Source organism: Heloderma suspectum, chromosome 2, assembly GCF_057233095.1.
Source record: "Heloderma suspectum isolate Gila_16-S chromosome 2, 16-S_ref, whole genome shotgun sequence".
NCBI classification, from domain to species: Eukaryota; Metazoa; Chordata; class Lepidosauria; order Squamata; family Helodermatidae; genus Heloderma; species Heloderma suspectum.
Window position 1 is genome coordinate 359,537,319 of NC_139459.1, and position 14,408 is coordinate 359,551,726.

Sequence of the window (14,408 nt, forward strand, 5' to 3'; positions counted from 1 at the left end):
TTTGGGGGAGGGAGTGATTTGCTTTCCCTTCCATTCACCCCTTCCCCAATAGTTTTTGGGTAAATTTCTATGAAAATGCACAGATCATTAGAGGTGTCCCCCAGGCAAGAAACCTGCAAAGTTTCTGAAGGATATACATGCATTGTAATTTAGAGTTACTAGAATTTATTTATGTTTCACCAATTTTAGCAGCAGGGGAATATGGGTGGGAAGGTGCTATTGCACTCTGGTCCTGCTTGTGGGTTTCCAGCGGGCATCTGGTTGGCCACTGTGTGAACAGAATGCTGGACTAGATGGAACTTGTCTGATGCAGCATGGCTCTTCTTATGTTCTTAAATAGAGAGTGCCTCTGAGCATGTGCAGAATGTTTTTACTTCACCACTGAGCACTTACATTCTCCCCCTACCAATTATCTTCCCCTCCATGCAACCATCCCTCCTCATCCTACCATCCTCCAGCAACTCTTCATCAAAACAAATGTCTTGTTTTGTACAACTCCTCTCTATGCACAAGCTCTCATTGTATCTTCCTCCCCACAACTTCATTTGTGCCAAGACTTCACCAGGATTCAGCCAATGAGTCTGTTTTCAAAACTAGGGCTCTGTTATGGAGAAACTCTGAGCATGCACTAAGTGCCTTTCCCTCACCACCGAAGCTAGAGTTCATGCGAAAAAAACCCCAAACCCACAAATGACAAAACATGCATAGGACTGAGCTGAAAGGTAGTCAATTAATTAGACAGAATTGGGTAGGCACTGTATTAAGCCTGCAGTACCGTGCTCACAACTCAGGGCTTATTACTGAGTAAACGTGTAGAACATCAAGGTGCAAACCTCCCTGTAACTTGTGTTGGAAACCTATGCACACTTTCCTGAGGGTAAGCCTCATTAAACATAATGGGGCTTCTGAGTAGCCATACATAGGCTTGTATAAATGAGCAGCATTTATCTCCCCTTCACTTAAAAAACAAACCAAAAACTCATTTTTTTATTAAAGCTTTCTGTTCAGAGGAACATAGGAAGCTGCCTTGTGCTGAGCCAGACCCTGGGTCCATCTAGCACAGTATTGTTGACACTGACTGGCAGCAGCGGCTCTCCAGGGCTTCAGGCAGGATTCTTCCCTAGCCTTGCCTGGAGCTGCCGGGGATCGAACCCGGGACCTTCGTCATGCCAAACGTGTGCTCTGCCACTGAGCTGCAGCCCTTCCTGTCGCTGGATAATGGCAGCTGACAAACAAAACAGGCCCAGTTTTGTTTCTCTGCAACCACATGATCCCACTTTTCTCAAAGGCTTGAGCGAGAAGGAGGAAAACCAGCCCTCGTCTGTTTGTATAAAGTCAAATACAGTTCAGAACTTCTCTTGCCCACCGGAGAGAATTCTCTTTAAGAATTCCCCAAGATATGCTCTGGGTGGAATAAAGAAGAGAAAGGAAGAACAGGATAGGGGAGGGAAGAAGAGAGGAAGAATGGTGATTGGAAATGTGCGTGGGGGTGGGGGGTAGAGAAAATTCCCTAAACCAATGGCTCCTTTCAGAGAGGTAGTACTTCAGAGGAATTTAGGAGGCTATGGAGGGTTTGCAAGGATTGCACATACTTAAATGACCTTTATGAGGTGAGGTGGCTGAGGGCTTTTTCTAGCTTTTTTAAAACTCTAGAACCTATTTTAAAGCCCCAGCAGTTTCTCGATCATGATGCCACATAGTCCTAACCCTCCCTTTGGGATTATTTGAGTCCTACAGCTACTTAGGAGAAATTAAAGTGGAGGGGGAGAAAGAAGTTTGTGGAGACTGACTGGATCCTTTGCTGTACTGAAGCTACTAAACTTCTGCAGAGGCCAAAGGTTCCACTTTGGGGCAGTAAAATCAGATGCAGTGTGAAATACCAGTATTTCACATTGAGCTCTTTCGTCCCTTCCTTCTCCCTCTTCAAAATTTCATTGCAGGCAAGCTCCAAACAGTGGGCATGTAAGAGCAGAAAAGTAGGGGGAGAGAGGTTTTTTGCACCTCAAAAAAACCCTACGCCAGAGATTAGGGATAGTGACCTCCTAATGGTCATGTTAAACACCTTCTGATTAGGATCTCTAATCCCCTGGGTGACTTGACAGTTTTTACTTTTTGTTTTAGACTCTGAGAAAAGGTAACTTTACGCATGGCTAGCGCAAAAGCCACCGGACCTGTCTGAAATTTGGTAGGTTCAGTCAGCTCCATAGGGCCTGCTAGGTCCTCAAATTCCATGAATTTATGTGAAAGCACAAAAAAAGTATAGCTCTTTATTTTGACAGATTTTCTTGGAAAAAGCAAATTTTACCTGTGGCTAGCACCAAAGCCACTAGACCTAACTGTTTGAACTTTGGCAGGCTCAGTCATCTCTATAGGGGCTTCCAGGTCCCCAAATTCCATGCACATATGTGGAAGCACACAAAAAATATAGCTCTTTGCTTTGACAGATTTTCTTGAAAATAGCAAAGTTTACCTGTGACTAGCACAAAAGCCACTGGACTTAACTGCCTGAAATTTGGCAGATTCAATAAGTTCCATGGGGGCTACCACGCCTCCAAATTCCATTTATTTATCATACAAACTAAAAACGTTATGGCTGTTTTTGTTTTCCAATGCAAGTCAATGGGAAAATGTTAAAAAAAAAATGGCAATTAGTTCAGCTCAAAAGATCTGGGGCACAGCTCAAAAAGATCCGGGGCCCATGCCCAGGTGGGCTATGTACTAACAACACCCTTGGGTAAGACACCCCCCCACCCCTTGCCCTGTTCTCAGGATCCTTGGTAGGGGGCTGAGCCATGCAATCCAGCTGCAAAGCTGCCCCCCTGCAAAAAACCTGCTGCATGTTTTAGAACATAAGAAAAGCCATGCTGGCCTTCCCTCTTCTGCCTCTTTTTAGCAATTGAATCCTGCAGTTCAGCTATATGCGACTTTTGCTTTCTCAAAAAACTTTAAGTACCTGTCCCAAAGACTGTATGTTGGAACACACATTATATACATAATTTTTCATAAAAACATACATTCAATTTTATGGATCAGTTTGAGGTAGGTGTAGGCTACTTTGGGGGCATGTTGACAGATCTGGCAATTTGGGAAACTCCTAGGCACCGCCATGAAATGGCTGCTGTTTTTAAAACACCTCTAGTTGTCAAGTGAACTGGCCCAGAGAGACTGCAACTCAGTATTACTATCCCCTTTTTTCAGGTGGAGGGTTGAGGGTGAGTGGCTTTTTGCATCTCCAGGGAGCGCTGTAAGGGAGTCATTTGGCATCATCCTCTCCCACTGTTTATTTACAATATCGAACAAAACCTATATGTTGCCAACTGTCAAGGATGTGGCATCTGATTGAAAAGCTTTTAAGGAAAAGGACCCAACTTCAAAGGTTGAGCTGGTACACAAGGTGGAGGGGGGGAATGTGATGGGCAGGAAAGGCTTCATAGCAGCAGGAGTGGAGATGGGAAGGTACTAAGATGGATTGAAGGGAGGAGGAGGGAGGTAAGACTTTTCCAGGCGTAGTCTGGACAAAATTGGGAGAGGAGGTCAGAAAGATATTTAGGGCCTTCGTGATAGGCTCTTTCTACATAGAGCACCTTGTGGAAACAGAGCATGAAAGACAATAACATGGGAAAGTGAAATACTATGTATTTTCTGTGGTCCATTTAGCCCTCCAAATGAATATGGACTTGAGCACACTCCGGGAGAGAGCGCAGGACAGGAAGGCCTGGTGTGCTATGGTCCATGGGGTCATGAAGAGTCGGACACGACTGAACGACTGAACAACAACAACAAAGTTTGAGGCAGCTTCTAATAATGAAAACCATGACACCCAAAGGTGTGCAAATGGTGAAAATCTTCCTATGTGTCACCTGTCTCTCCTCCTCAGGCCTGGGGATGACACCACTTGTCAGCTACCCTCAGACCTGATTTCTCCTCCCTTTACTTTAGCTAACCATATCAATGCCCTTGAGTTCGACAGGGCCGCTATATCTAGCTGGGCTCTAATATCTGAAATCCTTAATTTGACTATATTTCTTAGATATGTGCTAGGGATACTTAAAGCATTCAAACTGAATCCATAGCTTGGTAACATGTTTGTCAAGTTATAAAGCTGTGATGTTTCCAAGCTTTTAGCCATCTGCTCTTGAAGACATTTCCTTGGCAGCCTGGCATCACTCATCAGGCCCAGTCTGAACCAGTAATTAAATAACCTGAGACGTTTCTGATCTAAAACTGCCATGATTCTGAGTTCAGTTCTGAGCGCATATGCTGGGGTGTGTTTCCACGCTATCGGCTTTGCTTTGTTTGCAACTTTGTTGCGATGTTCCCCCACTCATATCTTCTCCCTTGCCTGTCTCCACAGCCCTTAATGACCAGGCTTATCATCACTGTAGCATGGGGCTCTGTGCTGTTTCCACTGAGCTCTAATTGAATTATTTTCGTGATGGCTGGGTGGAGTCTGGGTGGAGTCTGGGCTGGGTCTGATTACCTCATCAGTGTTCCCGCCTCCTCGGCCGTGTGTCCAGGGCAACGGAAGGAGAAGCTAGTGGAGGAGTACCGGATTTTTAAAACGGTGGGGGTGGGGTTTGGAGTAAACACATCTGACTGACAGGGGCTGCTCAACCAATAAGAGAGGCTTCCCCCCCCCCCTTTCCCGGAAGCTCCTGATGCACCTGTATTTCAGGAGCAAGCCTCACTGAGCACAATGGGAGTTACTTCTGAGTAGGCACACATATGCTTGAACTGGGGAAGGAGGGGTGGGGGGAGAACACAAAGAGGGAAACCAGACCCCATTTTAACCCAGAGGACCTCCTTGACCACAATGGGAGTTACTTCTGAGGAGACAGTAATGGGTTTGTTGTGGGAAAGAGAGCAGTAAACACAAAAGACAGAAACCAGCCCCCATTGTAACCTGCAGGGTATCTATAAGGAAGCTGTGAAGTACTTTCTTCCTAAGGCAATTCATCGCAGCCTCGAGATCTGACCATCTACTGTTCTCAGTGGAATTAACTTAATAGCAACCAGAGATCCAGTTTGGAACCTCTTCTTCCCCTAGCTTTGCTTTAGTTCTCTTTTTTCTCTTTTTCCCTTTGAGCTCAATCCTTACTTCCCATCAAAGAACTCACACAGGGGAAAAAACATTTAAATGCAAAAGTGGACAGAGCTTCTGTCACAAAGCACACCTTACTTGTCATAAAAGAACACACACAGGAGAGAAACCACATCAGTGCATGGAATTTGAAAAGAGCTTCAGCTGGAGATCAACACTTACTGCTCATCAAAGAATTAATGCAGGTGAGAAACCATAGAAATGTATGGAGTGTGGAAAGAGCTTCAGTGTGACCTCAGGTCTTACTGCACATCAAGGAATTCACACAGGGGATAAACCATTTAAATGCATGCAGTGCAAAGAACTGGGTATGATCAAAATGGGTATGATCAAAAACAAAGATGGCAAGGACCTAACAGAAGCAGAAGAGATCAAGAAAAGGTGGCAAGACTATATGGAAGATCTGTATAGGAAGGATAATAATATCGGGGATAGATTTGACGGTGTGGTCAGTGAGCTAGAGCCAGACATCCTGAAGAGTGAGGTGGAATGGGCCTTAAGAAGCATTGCTAATAACAAGGCAGCAGGAGATGACGGTATCCCAGCTGAACTGTTTAAAATCTTACAAGATGATGCTGTCAAGGTGATGCATACCATATGCCAGCAAAATTGGAAAACACAAGAATGGCCAACAGATTGGAAAAAATCAACTTATATCCCCATACCAAAAAAGGGACGCACCAAAGAATGTTCAGACTATTGAACAGTGGCACTTATTTCACATGCCAGTAAGGTAATGCTCAAGATCTTGCAAGGTATGCTCCAGCAATTCATGGAACGAGAATTGCCAGATGTACAAGCTGGGTTTAGAAAAGGCAGAGGAACTAGAGACCAAATTGCCAATATCCGTTGGATAATGGAGAAAGCCAGGGAGTTCAGAAAAACATCTATTTCTGTTTTATTGACTATTCTAAGGCCTTTGAATGTGTGGATCATAACAAACTGTGGCAAGTTCTTGGTGGGATGGGGATACCAAGTCATCTTGTCTGCCTCCTGAGGAATCTGTATAACGACCAAGTAGCAACAGTAAGAACAGACCACGGAACAACGGACTGGTTTAAGATTGGCAAAGGAGTACGGCAGGGTTGTATACTCTCACCCTACCTATTCAACCTGTACGCAGAACACATCATGCGACATGCTGGGCTTGATGAAGCCAAGGCTGGAGTTAAAATCACTGGAAGAAACATTAACAATCTCCGATATGCAGATGATACCACTTTGATGGCTGAAAGAGAGGAGGAGCTGAGGAACCTCATGATGGTGAAAGAAGAAAGTGCAAAAGCTAGGTTGCAGTTAAACCTCAAAAAAACCAAGATTATGGCAACCAGCTTCATTGATAACTGGCAAATAGAGGGAGAAAATGTGGAGGCAGTGACAGACTTTGTCTTTCTAGGTGAAAAGATTACTGCAGACGCTGACTGCAGCCAGGAAATCAGAAGACGTTTACTTCTTGGGAGGAGAGCAATGACAAATCTTGATACAATAGTGAAGAGCAGAGACATCACACTGGCAACAAAGGTCCACATAGTTAAAGCAATGGTATTCCCTGTAGTAATCTACGGCGGCGAGAGCTGGACCATAAGGAAGGCTGAGCGAAGGAAGATAGATGCTTTTGAACTGTGGTGCTGGAGGAAAATTCCGAGAGTGCCTTGGACTGCAAGAAGATCAAACCAGTCCATCCTCCAGGAAATAAAGCCAGACTGCTCACTTGAGGGAATGATATTAAAGGCAAAACTGAAGTACTTTGGCCACATACTGAGAAGACAGGATACCCTGGAGAAGATGCTGATGCTAGGGAAAGTGGAAGACAAAAGGAAGAGGAGCCGACCAAGGGCAAGATGGATGGATGGTATTCTGGAGGTGACGGACTCGACCTTGGGGGAGCTGGGGGTGGCGACGGCCGACAGGAAGCTCTGGCGTGGGCTGTCCGTGAAGTCACGAAGAGTTGGAAGCGACTGACCGAATAAACAACAACAAGAAGTGCAAAGAACTTTAGTGTGAGCTCAAGTCTTACTATACATGAATACATTCATACAGGCCTCTCCACGCCTCTTTCTGCATTGAGAAAGGGAATGGGGTGTGGATGATGCGTGGTATTAGCAAAGGGATGGGGCAAGGGGCCTCCCCTCAATGCCATCTGGCAATATCAGTGGGTTTTTAGAAGTAATCCAACCTCCAGGGCCAATCCGATTTCCCACCCCACCTTAAATGTTTGTAAAACGAACAGTGAACATTCTCAACAGCAGAAGCTAATGATAGCAGATATATTTTAGCAGTGCTAAATTAATTAACACTTGCAGTAGATAGAAAAATGTGATCACAGACTCAGGAGATCCAGGTTCTAGTCCCCACTCAGCCATGAAGCTCACTGGGTGACTTTGGGCCAGCCGCTGACCATCAGCCTAACCTACCTCACAGGGTTGTTGTGAGGATAAAATGGGGACGAGGAGGACTATGTAAGCCGCCTTAAGTTCCTTGCAAGACGAAAAAGGCAGGATGTAAATGTAATAAACAAACAAACAAACAAGAGCTTGTTCAGTAGTTTCACGCTTGAGTCTCCCTCTGAAATTACTTTTGTTTAAGGATGTCCAATTGCAATTGAAGCATCTTGGTGGGTTGAAACATTCTCCCACTAGTTCGTGAATATTGTTTTCTTTCTTTCTTTCTTTCTTTCTTTCTTTCTTTCTTTCTTTGTATTTGAGAAAGTGAAACATCTTAGTGTTACAGAGTCTATGCTAGCATTGGGTGTGTGCGTTTGTGAAACTCATTCACAAAGAGACGGGAACAACCACTAAACGCGATGCTTTCCTCTTAGTTTGTGTAGAGGAAAGGACCTATGGATTTTATTTCATTTTTAGGCAGTGTCATAATGGGCTAGATTGGGGTGGGGATGAGGCAGGTGTTTGCCTATGGATATGTATGTGTGTGTGTGTGTGTGTGTGTGTGTGTCTAAGCTGGCTTGTTTTGGAATGTTGTGTGTTTTTGTCACGTGGTTGTGTCATCTTGGCAGGTATTTTGCATGTGGTTGGGTATTTCTCTGAGCATCACCAGTTTGCCTTCTGTGAAATAGGTGAGAGCCTACATAGGAAGGCACAACTGTAAGGGAGAGACATCCCCCCTAAGTTATTCTGGGTGGCAAGTTCTTGTTCAAACTGCTGCAAGGTCTCTGCTTCCCACTTGGCTCCTCTATTGATATTCCTAATTGTGTGCAGTAACTGTTTTCCTTTGTAGCCTGAGAGTCTCTGAGGATTTGCATTTGTAAAGAACCTGGTAGCTAACTAATAAAGTAGTGAGTCTGAAGGCTGGTGTGTCGGAGGAGTGTGTGATTGCGAACGGAGAGGACCAAGGAACTTGACAGTTTTTAATATCATCTATCTAAGTTTTGTTTTAAAGCTGATCTTAAAGCTGATTTTAAAGCTATTTTATTCTCAGCTCTGATGTTTGATTCCTCTATGATCCTTATGGGATTATGGTAGTCCTTTGAAGTATTTCTCATTTTTGTGCTGAAGTTGTATTTTATTTGATCTGATATTTCTTTTGTATTATTGGATTTGTGTTTCAATTTGTATTGATTAAATTGCTCCATGCCACCTACAGAACTGGATTAATTGGCAACAAATAAATGTAAATAAGAAATAAAGAGACTAATTAAACATAGCCCTTAGAATGCCTGAAAGTTTTGTAATGACCAGCATGTCTCCTTCTTTAAAAGAAATTCCCAAACCGGACCTCATCTCTTGGCTGGAAGAAGGAAAGGATCCATTTGCCCGGGGCTCTGAGGAAGAGGCGAGATGAGCAGGTACCTGCTTAGAGTTGTGGTGGGACTATTTCCTGTCAGGGAATTGAGGGGTTTTCTTGGGAATTTTTCACCTTGTCTTCAATCAGTGAGAGTAATGCACCATGAGGCATGCTCTCTAGGAGAATACAGAACCTGATGCCTCAGTGTCCTCAGTGACTGAGCCATCAGAATGCGAATTCTGCTGATGGAAATACGTTGGGGCATTTTCACTTGATGTTTTACTGCATCTCCCTTCCCCAGAGTTCCTTTTCTTCATAGGAGCTTAAGTAATAGGTGGAAGCCAAGAGAGGCCACCCTCTTTCACCCCATCCCCAAGAGACCAGCAGGATTGTTTAGCCTTTACCATTATACTTTTCCCAAAAAGAATAGATTCAGAGATTGCAGGAGAAATACACCCCTAACAGATGAGGAATTCACCTCACAGTAGAGAACATCTTTGCAAACCTATGTGGTGTTTATCTTGGTCCATCACCACCTTTGGATCTCATTATCTACTCTTTTGTCTGCAGCTAGATTAATAGGAACCAGAGAGCAGCTAACCTCCAGTTTGTTTCTTCTCTCTTCTCCCAAGCCTTGCAGCAGTTCTGGTTTTCTTCCATTCTCATAACACAATCTCGTGGAGATTGATAAAACCTTTGTATCACAAACTGAAAACAACACACGCATCTGGGCCTAGTACAGTCAAATATGAAATGGGCCAGAAAGAAATTACTGGCATTGTTGGAGATAGTAGCATACCCAAAAGGTGACTTAGATTTTATCAAAGAGCACAGAGAGGAAAGGGGAGAATCTCACTAAGCGAAGCAGTTAATTGTGCTTGATGCTGGTGAGATCCTTGGCTTCTTCCTTGAACTCCTAACAGGATGTTCTTTTTCTTTTTTCTCCCAAAGCACGTGATGGTCAGGACAATGAGAAATATGAGGAGCCCTCTGGTGTCATCAGAAACTACCAAGCATGAAGAGGGAAAAGAACGACTTGGGAAACAAAGGGGGCTGAAAAACCACCAGAGAAACCTGACAATGAATAGGAAGGAGAAATCCTCTTTCTCAGGGTGCTGACATCCATGGACTCCAGATCTCACAAGAAGATCAGAAAGAAAAAGAAAGGAAAAAGTGTGTGGTCTGTGGGAAGGTATTCAAATATAATTCTGAACTGAATAGACATTGCAGAACTCACACAGGAGAGTAACCATATGCATGCATGGAATGTGGAAAGAGCTTCAGTGAGAATGGAACACTTATTAAACTTCAAAAACTCATACTGGGGAGAAACCATATAAATTATGGTTTTCATTCTATATCGTATATGAAAGATAAACTGACAACAGAACAATTTAAAATATATTTAGAGCTAAGTGTTTCAGCTTCCACCTTCCTCAGTAGGTGTGATATAAAATGGATAACAAAAGTGGCACTTTGGAATGCTGGGAGATGAAAATTCCTAAGGGGAAAAACAAGAGGTGGGAGCGATGTAAAGCTCAGGAATTGTCCTCCAGGTTAAGGCCATGCAGACTAAGAATCCTGAGTCTGTAGATCCAGCAGTTTTCCTTTCTGTTAAGCACATTAGTATTTTTTGTTGGTGAAATTGCAAGCAATGGTAGGTTTGGGAGACTATTTGCGGGTAAGTGGAAATGTGTTGTAACGGGCTACTCAAGTTTTTTTTAAAGTAAGAAAAGTTGCGGGTGTGGAATCTTGTTCCCAGTTACATTGTAGTTTTTCCTGTATATTGCATATAGCATTCATTTTTTAAACATTCAGTTAAATCACATTAGTGGAAGTACATGTTACAGATTGTCTAATACAGTACATTTTGTTAATAACTATTTTTATATGCTTCCAAAGATCCATAAAATCAACAACCCAGGACAATCTGTTGTTTCATGCAACAATACTGTCACTGAAATAATTTCACTGTATATTGATTCCATAATTCAGTCACTAGCCCATAAACTTCCTTCATATATTAAGGACAGTACTGATATTCTTATGAAGTTGGGAAGCCTAAATCAGGAACGTCGATTTAACAATCACAACCTTCCGTTGCAACCTTCCATGTTACTTCTTTATATACTAATTAACCCCCACAAAGATAATGCTTCTTAAACAGCAGAACTGCTAATGAACTCTTGCATAACCCTACAACAGGCCATGGGTTATGAGAGGTGTTCAATACCCACATAACCCACGGTGCTTGGGTTTGCGCGCAACAACAAACACCAATGGCGGGGTTGAACACTCGGGACTGGCATACGTGGAGGCTAATGAAGATGCGCAATCCAGGCCATTGAGAGAAAGGACTACAGCCTGGGAGCAGGTCAGTGATAGCTGGTGAAGCGCCAGCAGGACTCAAGGGTGGAGAAGAAGATTCCTTTTAGCCATTTGGAAACAAGGAATGCTGGGACAGTTGGGAAAAAGCTCTGGAACAGTGAGGCTGAACGCCCTGCTAAAACTGTGCCGGCGTCCTGTTTAACAGACAAACTGTCACCTTTTGGATCCAATTCTTTTGTGTGCTCCACCACTGATGTGGCTGAAAAGCTTCCCTGTTTACCTATGCCATAAATCCATCTTTGAAACTACATGTCAGTGACATGGTTCACATGAAACGACAGCTCACTGTGTCTTCATTTACCCATGGGGCTGTTGCATTGTGCTGGGTGCCCACGGGTGCCATTTTTTGCATAGTGCCCATGGGCTCCCAGCTTGCCGTGGCTTGCAGTGTAGTGTGAACCCAGGAGGTACAGGTGGTTTGACAGTGCAACAACCCTCCAATAACCCCCATGGCTCGTTTTTGGGTGCCTGGCATGACACAACACCCCCTGTGGGTAAATTAACCCACTGTCATGATGGCTGTCATGATGTGCAAACAGTCTCAGTGTGGTTGCTGGAACCCACCACAGTATTCAGCACTTACCTTCAGTCCTGATTGCAGAAGCACAAAACTGATTTATAAATTTATTACAGCAGATAAAGGAAACATTGGGATAAGTGCCCATGTGCTGACCTTGTGAAGGCAGAAAGACATGTGAGAGCCCTGGAGGCCGGCCCTGTTTTCTGTGTGGTGAGAAAAGGATGTGCAAGTGTCACGTCGTGCACTAGGGGTATTCACAAATTACACTGCACATATATTCACACTCTAGGTGTGCTCATTAAAATGGCCCTATTCAGTCAATCTGCTTCTACATACAAGGAGGGGGAGCCGGAATGAAACCACTAGCTCCATTCTCCTCCCCTGGTTTTGTTGTCCTCTGCACGTGGAGGATGGCAGACTGCGAATGAGACCTTTCTCTATCCATGAAAACTTTCCCTGGGATATTAGAAAGTCACTGCAGCACTCCTGTCAACATTCTGACAGCGGGCAAAGAGGAAACTGTCAACTGAGACAAGAGAGGGAATTTTGAGGGCATCATTCTTGACAGGTGATTAATCTCATGTTGGCTCAAATCCTGTAATTCTGTTTTATTGCTTCTGAGCAAAGAGATGAAGGAAAGTTGCCCTTTTAATCTCATGTGCCCTCTCACAGCCAGAGGGCTCCCTCCCAGCTTCCTCCTAATTTATTCTGGGGAGAAAAATCAGCAACCAAGAGCATCATTGTCAAGGCACAATGAATGCAGTTGAAATATTTGTGGAAAGGAGGGAGAAAGTGTCCGTGCTTTGATCTTTCTCTATTTTTAATTGAATCAACTGTAATGATGTACAGATGATGGAATCCGGTGCTGGGTTTATACTGTAGTCATAGTCAAAAGATCTTCGTTTCTTCCTTCCAGCTTTATTTGATCTACCTCTTCTTCTTGTTCTGTTACAAATGGTATTTTTTCCATGTTGTCTCTTCCCAGTTTTGAAACTATTTCACACACAAAATCTTGATGATATGCCATAATTTTTTTGGTATGTATGAGAAATGCAACAGGGAGTATTGGGTCACCTTCTAAAATGAAGTTTCTCATTACTATGGGAGATAAATAGAAATCCCCACATTTGAAAGTGGGCTCATAGGACACAAGTTGTGGCAAGGAAGTATCTTCACTTGAGAGAGAGAGGAGAGCATGTGCCTCAGCAATGATATGGGGATGTGCAAATGAAACAATGAGATCGGGCAGAAGGGTAAACTTTGTGATAACATTTGCAAGGGGGTGTGAGAGGTTCACAAGGTTAGATATTCCATCGCTGCCAGTAAGTTTTTTTCTGGTTCTGTTTGTATGATACATTTTGCATGTGTTTGATTTTGGGTGATCAATGGCCATACACCTATGAGAACTCTCCATTGATGGAATTCTTTGTAAATGTTCATGGGCCTTTCACTGGTTTTTCGTGTGATTCCAATGAAATTTCCATTTTGCCAAAACCCTGCTTCATAGTGCCAGCAACAGGCATCTTTGAATCCTTCCTGTTACCGTGACTGGATATTTGGTGTAATATTTCATCACCCAAACAGTGGATAATGTACAACTTTCTAGGATCTGTGCACTCCCTGAGGCAGAAGACATATCTCTTGAAACCATTCAGTGAGTCTTTCCAGGACCCATCTGGGTCCTTTAGACAGCAGTACCTTTTCAAGACAGCTGGAGGATGCAAACATTGTTGATGGAAATTTGAACCCCCTTGCTACCCATCTGCACTGGTCAAAATGATAATTGTGCTCATGCTCAGGAACAGAGGAGGAGGAACAGTACACTAAAACCTCCCCTCCCTTTGGCAGCACAAGTGGTAATAAAATAATTTTACTTTCATCTAGGTTTTCTCTCCTGAGAATTGCTAGCATTTCTTCCACTGGAAGATCACTTGTCCAACCAGTCATATATGAGTTGTTGCATGAATCTATACTGGTATTATGACAATTTCTCATTTCTGTACTTGTTGGCCTGATCTCACAGTGATAAAGAAACGCTCAAAGAATGGTGTTCATCGTTGATGGTTGAAAGGTTGGTAGGGGGTGGAGCAGAGTAAGGTCAGAGGTTCTGCAATGAAGTAGAAACTGCAAACAAGTCACCAAAGTTTCTATTAAGCCTCAGCCTGGCTTCCAGAATCTGTTAAGATGAAGACTGACTCTAGCCACTACATAGAGAGCATTACAATAATCCAATCGGGAAGTTATCAGAGCATGGACTATGTTGCCAGGCTCATGGGTCTAAAGTCTCAGCTTGGAATCAAGGAGTACTCCCAGGCTATGTACCTGCTAAATCACGGGGAGATCTACCCTATGCAGAACAGGCCATCTACCTAATTCTTGTACCTGGGAACTGCCTACCCCCGGAGCCTCTGTCTTATCAGGTTCAACATGCCATCCTAACTCTGATAGTGTGATGACTGACTCTAGAGTGGCAGCAGGCAGTAAGAACAGAGTGAGGTCCCTACTGATCAAGACAACGGTTACAACCCAGTAATAGAGAATATTTGAAATGGTTTGGATAAAGACTATGTGATGTTTTAACACACTAAACACACAATACCATCCAATCCCAGTATCAGTACCAAGTGTATTTCAAACTATGGCTTATAACTGTGCAAC

The 14,408-nt window shown here is 43.5% G+C and overlaps 1 protein-coding gene across 1 annotated transcript in view; it reads right to left on the reverse strand.

The window, feature by feature from the left end:
• The window catches only part of LOC146355606 (uncharacterized), a 151,874-nt gene that overhangs the window by 114,066 nt on the left and 23,400 nt on the right, over positions 1-14,408 (reverse strand).